This window comes from Chiloscyllium plagiosum, chromosome 50, assembly GCF_004010195.1.
Source record: "Chiloscyllium plagiosum isolate BGI_BamShark_2017 chromosome 50, ASM401019v2, whole genome shotgun sequence".
In the NCBI taxonomy this organism is placed as follows: domain Eukaryota; kingdom Metazoa; phylum Chordata; class Chondrichthyes; order Orectolobiformes; family Hemiscylliidae; genus Chiloscyllium; species Chiloscyllium plagiosum.
In genome coordinates, this window is record NC_057759.1 from 4,457,791 (window position 1) to 4,464,840 (window position 7,050).

General features: G+C 44.1%; 1 long non-coding RNA gene across 1 annotated transcript in view; it reads left to right on the top strand.

Annotated features, from left to right (window-relative positions):
- The window catches only part of LOC122544678, a 21,322-nt gene extending 16,773 nt beyond the window's left edge, over positions 1–4,549 (top strand). Inside the window, exon 3 of the long non-coding RNA XR_006310439.1 lies at positions 4,041–4,549. This is a non-coding gene — a long non-coding RNA (uncharacterized LOC122544678). The remainder of the gene's footprint in view (positions 1–4,040) is intronic.
- The last annotated feature ends 2,501 nt before the right edge of the window (positions 4,550–7,050 follow it).

Below are 7,050 nucleotides of genomic sequence, written 5' to 3' on the forward strand. Positions count from 1 at the left end.
ATGTTTGCTCTTGTGGGAGAATCTAGAACGAGGTGTTATCGGTTCAGGATAAGGAGCTGGCAGATTGAAAACAGAGATAAGGAGGAATGAATTCGCTCAAATGAGGAAGGGGTTGTAAATCTGTGGGATCACTCCTCCCAACCCCCACACTGCATAAATTGGAGGAGGAGGCAGACAGATTGTTAATGAGTGATGGGTCAAAGGGAGTGTTTGCAGGAAAGTGGAGTTGAGGCTGAGATGGGATAGCGGAGCAGGTTCCTGACGGGTTAAATGGACTCAACCTGATCCTAGACTGTATGTTCTTGTGGAGTTAGGAGCAAAACAACTAGGATGGAGAAAATGAAGTTTGATTTACCAAAATAGGTTTTAATTCATGAACATTCAAAAATAAAGACAAAATTGATTCAACACAAATTTGGCGAATGACGTTGGTCGAAAACAACGGAAAGACAATACATTTAGGGGGGTAAAAAAACTAAAACGGGTGCAGGAGCAGAGGGAGCCTGCGGGTATATGTCCACAGATCAGTGAAGGCGGCATAACAGGAGGAGAGCAGTTAGTAAAACACACAGCATCCTCGGCTTTATTAATAGGGTCATAGAGATCAAAAACAAGAAGGTAATGTTGAAGTTGTACAAGACACTGGTGGATCTCCGCTGAGTGTCAGAGAGAGAGAGAGAAGAGAGTGATGACTGATAGGTGGTGGTTTAACCTGAGGGTTACCATGCCTCACACAAGGAGAAGAGATGGAGAAGGAGAGTCCTTCATAGTAATCTCAGCCAGTGAGAGATTCAAACCCACGCTGTCAATCTTTCTCCACATTTCAAACTAGCCATCCAGCCAAATGAGCTAACCCAACACCCAGCACAAAGCAGAGGGCAGAAAAGAAATTAATTCCAGCAACAGCACAAGTATTGAATGGAGAATAGTAGATCATATTGGAGATAAACCTTTGATCTGTTGGGGATTTCTTTGTAAGTGTATAAATCTTAACGTCACCAGCAACAGAAGCTGAATTTAGAAATACATTTGACAAAGGGAGTTGGCACTCTCTTACCCAGGCTGGTTTTGTTCTGTTCTGTTCTGGACACCTGATTTAAGGAAGGCTGTTCAGACCCTGCAGATAGTGTGAAGGAGCTGTATGAGAATGATACCAACGATGAGGGATTTTAGATGCAGGGAAAGGTTCAGGAGATTGAGCTTATTCTCTTTCGAGCAGAGAAGATTAAGTGGTGACCTTATTGAGGTATTGAAAATTTGAACAATTCGGACGGGAAAGCAAGTTATGGTTTCCCATTCATTGTATATTAGTAACTGGCTAGAAAGAATTTCATGATTGTCAGTGAGATGAGGAGAAACGTATTGGGTTGTTGAGTTTGGAATGTGCTGCTTGGGAGGCAGATTCCATAGGAGGTTCGAAAAGAGAGCTGGATATAAATTTGAAAGGGGTGACGTTAGAGGGCTGCAGAGATAGGGCTGGAGAGTGGGACAAGCGGGGTAGCTCTTTCAGGAGCTGGTACAGACACGAGTGGCCTCCTTCCATAAGTAAAAGTTTATGATTCTATGATCATAAAAGTTCTGAACCAGATTCTGGACAATTCCATTTAAGTCATTCCTTGGGGCCTTGGCTCAGTGACCTTATTGCCAGGGATTTTTGCACGCGAACAGCAGCAAATTGTTGTAACAAGCAGGATTGGAACTTGGTTGGGCAATGGTCTGGAAATATTTCATTCCAAGGGAGGTGATGGGAAATCGAGCTGAGGGCATGAGTGAGGACAGACCTGCAAGAAATTTTGAATATGCAGAGATCGGGTCAAGTCTATTGAATGGTGAATGTGAATCTGTGAGCTGTTGATCCTATATCATCACGTATTGGTCAGCGTTCATGCTGGTATTCATCTGATTGGGAAGATCAACAAAAACAAATCTCTGGAAGCGTCGGAAGGAAGTTTGGGTTGGTTCCTGAACAACAGAGAAGGTTGATGGTGGAGGGGTCATGATAGAGGTCTGTAAGATCGGTAGTGTTGTATAGCAGAGAGACCTAAGGGTTCAGGTACATAATTCTTTGGGGTTTGTGTCACAGCAGACAGGGAGTTTGAGAAGGTGTTTAGAACACTTGCCTTCGTTGCTCAGCCCATTGAGTGTTGGAGTTCGGACACCATGTTATGGTTATACAGGACACTGGTGAAGCCTGTTCTGGTGTATTGTGTCCAGTTCTGGTTGCGCTGTTATGGGAAGGAAAGTGTTAGGCTGGAGAGGGTTCAGAAAAGATATATCAGTACGTCATTAGGAATGGAGAGATTGAGTTATAAAGAGAGGCTGGATGGGCTGGGACTATTTTAACCAGTTTGAGGGGTATGGAGGTTTATGAAATCATGATGGGCATAGATGAGGTGAATGGCAGGTGTCTTTTCCCAAGGGTGGGGGACTTCAAGATCAATGGACATATTTTTCAGGTGACAGGAAAAACATTTTTAAAAACGAAATGATGGACAACATTTTTTTTATGGCTACTGGTTCAAGTGGGGAGTTAACTTCCAGATGAAGTGGCGGATACAAGGACAGTTACAGTGTTTAAAAGACATTTAGAGAAGTACAACAATTGGAACGGTTTGGAGAGATATGGGTCAAGAGCAAACAAGTGGGACTAGTTTAGTTTGAGGTTATGGACGGCATGGACTGTTTGGACTGAAGGGTCTGTTTCCTTGCAGTATGACTCTGCAATGCTATTATGAGGGACGTGGACAGGGGGACAGGAAGCAGCTGTTTCCCTTAGTCAAAGGGTCAGTAACAAGGGGGACATCATTTTAAAGTGAAGGGTTAGAGGTTTCGAGAGCAATTTGAGGATTGTTTCACCCACAGGATAGCGGGGATCTGGAATGTGTGAAAATAAAATATTTGGACTTTCAGTCTCTATTTGTAATCACTAATTGCTCCGGTGTGTGGAAATGCCACTTGGCAACTGCAGGGGATTCCATGATTTATTAATGTGGAATATTTGTATAAAGGAGCAGGAGGAAGCCATTCAGCCCTTTTGATCCTGTTCAACCATTCAACGGCAGATCTGTGACCTGACTCCACAGACCTGCCTGTGGCCTCTATCCCCTTTAATAACTTTGTTGAACAACAACAACAACAAAAAAATTGTCTCTCACATTTAGAACTAACTGATCCAGCAATGCCTGCTGTTTGTGGGAGAGAGTTCCAAACCCCTCCCAGCCTCTGTGCGTAGTAATACTTCCTAACATCTCTCCTGAACAGTCTGGCCCTAATTCTCCAGCTATGCCCTCCCTAGTTCAAGGATCCCCAACCAGTGGAAACGCTTTCAATTTCTATACCCTGTCTTCTGTTAATATCTTCGATCAAATCATCCCTAAACCCTGTAAATTCTCGACAGGACAGGCTTAATTTGTGTAATCTGTCCTCATAACTTAACCCCTGAAGCCCAGGTATCAATCTTGTAAACTCACGCTGTACTCCCAGGCCAATCTATCCTTCCTCAGGTGTGGTGCCCAGATCTGCTCCAAGTGGCGTCTAACCAGGGTTTTGTACAACTGAAGCATCCCTTCTGCATCCCTGTACTCCAGTCCTCTCGATATAAAGGCCAGCATTCCATTAGCTTTCTTCAGATAATGAATATCAAATGAAAAGAAATACAGAAATTGTTGGAGAAACTCAGCAGGAACAGATACTATTTGCCACCTGGGGACTGTCTGACTGCTGTTGAAGACAACTTTCCATCTTTTCTTTTGACCCTTTAGTTTTGAGCTGTGCTGGAGCCATGCACTCTTCAGTGAAGAACACAGGGATATAGGTTGGCAAATATTCATTTTGTTTAAAAACCTCGAGATCCTCTAACAAGGGGGGTACTTTGAGAATTATTACTAAACAACAGAAATTCAAAGGCTTTCCGTATATCTGAGGGAGGCTGTGTGCAATGGATGTGACTGAACTTGGAATTTGTGGGGTACACCCCGGGATCCATCTGAGGAAGATAGAACAATATTGATTCTTCATGATTTTATTCCTTTATTCCTTAGAGTGATATATATAGTCAGAGTCTTCCCTGATTGAGCCATTCCAAGTATCTCAGTCTCAAGTCAGGAGTGTGATGGAATGCTCCCTACTTGCCTGGATGGTTGCAGCTCCAACAATATTCGAAAAGCTCAACATCGAGAGAAATAGCAGTCCCCACTTAATTGGAACCACATCCACAAGCATCTACTCCCTCTGCTACCCATGCTCAGTAGCAGCATTACCAGAATGTACTGTGAAAATACACCAAAGATCCTCAGGCAACACCTTCAAAACCCATGACCACTTCCATCTAGAAGGACAAGTGCAGCAGATATGTGGGAACACCCACCCTCTACAAGTTCCCCTTTTGGCCACTCAGTGTCCTGACTTGGAAATATAACACTGTTCCTCTGGTGTCATTAGGTCAAAATCCTGGAATTCCCTCTCTCGGGGCAATGCATGTCTATCTACAGCGCATGGACTGCAGCAGATCAAGAAAGCAGCTTCTCCCTACCTTCTCAAGTAGACAACTAAGGATGAGTTGGGCAATAAACACAGGGTCCAGTGGGTGATGCCCATGTGTCATGAGTGATTAATAATAAAAAAGTTTGTAAATTACCCCAGGGCCTCCACCTTCTTTATGTGAGCTTGTTCTGGGAGGGTAGGCACAAACTTTGTTGTGAATGTTGATGCAAAATGTTATTGAGTCACCTGGTTTGTGAACTGCTTTGAAAATGTTTTAGATTAGATTACTTTACAGTGTGGAAACAGGCCCTTCGGCCCAACAAGTCCACACCGACCCGCCGAAGCGTAACCCACCCATACCCCTACATTTACCCCTTACCTAACACTACGGGCAATTTAGCATGGCCAATTCACCTGACCCTGCACATCTTTGGACTGTGGGAGGAAACCGGAGCACCCGGAGGAAACCCACGCAGACACGGGGAGAACGTGCAAACTCCACACAGTCAGTCGCCTGAGGCGGGAATTGAACCCGGGTCTCTGGCGCTGCGAGGCAGCAGTGCTAACCACTGTGCCACCGTGCCGCCCATATGTTGCTGTATAGCCAAGAGCTTCGGTTTATATTACTGTTGGGTTGGGGCTATGACCTTAATTATCAATCCGTATTTAATTTTGAGGCATAGTTTGCTGTTATTTTAACATTCTGATCTCTAATCTTTTGGTTCACTTTGCTTATTGTTTTTTTGATTATAGATGACTCTGAAACAGATAGCAATTTGGTGTACTCAGTTTTCACCATCTCAAAGCCAAGAAAGGCTGGTAAAGAATATAATATATATACACTTCTGGTTAAGAACATTTCTGGTTCAGTGAAAGTGGAGATTTTCTTTGGTTTATCTTAACCCTCAAAAACCCAGCCACTTTGAAACATCGCGAGTGTTTTCTTGCTTATAGCATGGAGCGAAGGTCTGCCCAAGCTTTTTGAATCTTTTTACATTTGAATTTATTAATCATCGATAGTGTTTGCATCCATATAAATCAGAGAGATGTTCCATCTATGTCAACTAAATTAACAACAGGGCAATGTGAATTGGAAGAGGGAACATTACACTGATAGCTAATTACTTTACCTTGCATCTTGTTTTCAGGGGATTCCTACATTTTAGGCACTGGGACATCAATCTGTAGATTGCCCCAGTACAACAGCTTATTGTTTGAGAATGGTCCCTTCTGGCCTTGGTCTTTGGGGGCAAGCAGCCATTTGCTCTGGGTCTAGCATCATTCACATGAGGAGTGTTTCATTTCATTGCCCTGATAGGTGGAAGGACAGGTAGTATTGAGGAAGGGGTAAGGCTGCAGAAGGATTTACAAGAAAAATCCCAGGGATGAAGAGCTTGTCATATGAGGAGAGGTTGAGGAATATGAGTCTGGACTCATTTAGAAAGGCGAGGGTGAATCTGGTTGAAACTTGGAGAAACTTGAGAGGCCTGGATAGAGTGGACATAGAGAAGATGTTTCCACGAGTAGGAGAGACTAAGACCCGAAGGCACAGCCTCAGAGTGAAGGGAACTCCCTTTAGAACGGAGATGAGGAGGAATTTCTTCAGCCAGACAGTGGGGAATCTGTGGAACTCTTTATTCAGAGGGCTGTTATTATGTCTTTAAGATAGGTTCTTGATCAGTAGGAGGATCAATTGTTACAGAGAGAAGGCAGGAGAATGGGGTTAACAAACATATCAGCCATAACGGAATGGTGCAACAGACTTGATGGGCCGAATGCCTGCTATATCTTATGGTCTTGGTTACTAAGAGACTAATAGGCTGATGCATCACACAGTTTAGGCCCTCAGATTTAGAGCTTTCTGAGCATATACTATGAGCCAGCCACACTAAAAAGTGTTCAGGCAGCTGGACGATCAACACAACATGCAGACTAGGAGCCCACGGGACCCTGCTTCCCCCATTCTTTACAGCTGAGGCTCATCTCATCCCAGCCTCACTGCAGTTTCCTCCCCCCTCCCTTTAACCCCTCACTGATTAACAATCTGTCTGTCCCTTCCTTCTTTTTATTCAGTGTCCCGACATGCACCCACATACTGGGAAGTGAATTCCCTGAGATTCTCACCCCCTCTGCCTTGGAGCGAAGCCATTTCTCAACATCTCTTGTTTCAATCTGTTCCACCCCCTTCTCCTGAAACAATGACCCTCTTGTTCTAAATTGTCACACCTGAGGAAACATCCTCTCCGTCTCCTTTGTCAATCCCACCTCCTTTACCACCCTATATCCCACAGTTGGATCTCCCTTATTCCTCTAAACGCCAGAGCATATTGACCTTAACTGCTGAATCTCTCTTTCGACGACAAACCTCACTATATGGTATCTTGGATGTAGTTTACACATCTCAAGGTGAGTTAGTCATTATTTCCGGGAAGTCTGCGGCCCAGAAAAAGGCCCGAGTCTGTGCTGGCCAGAAACAACCACCTCAATATTCTCTTATCCCATTTCCCCAGCACTTGGCTTCATAGCCTTGGCGTCACGAGTGCACTTTTAAATCCTCCTTCAATGTAA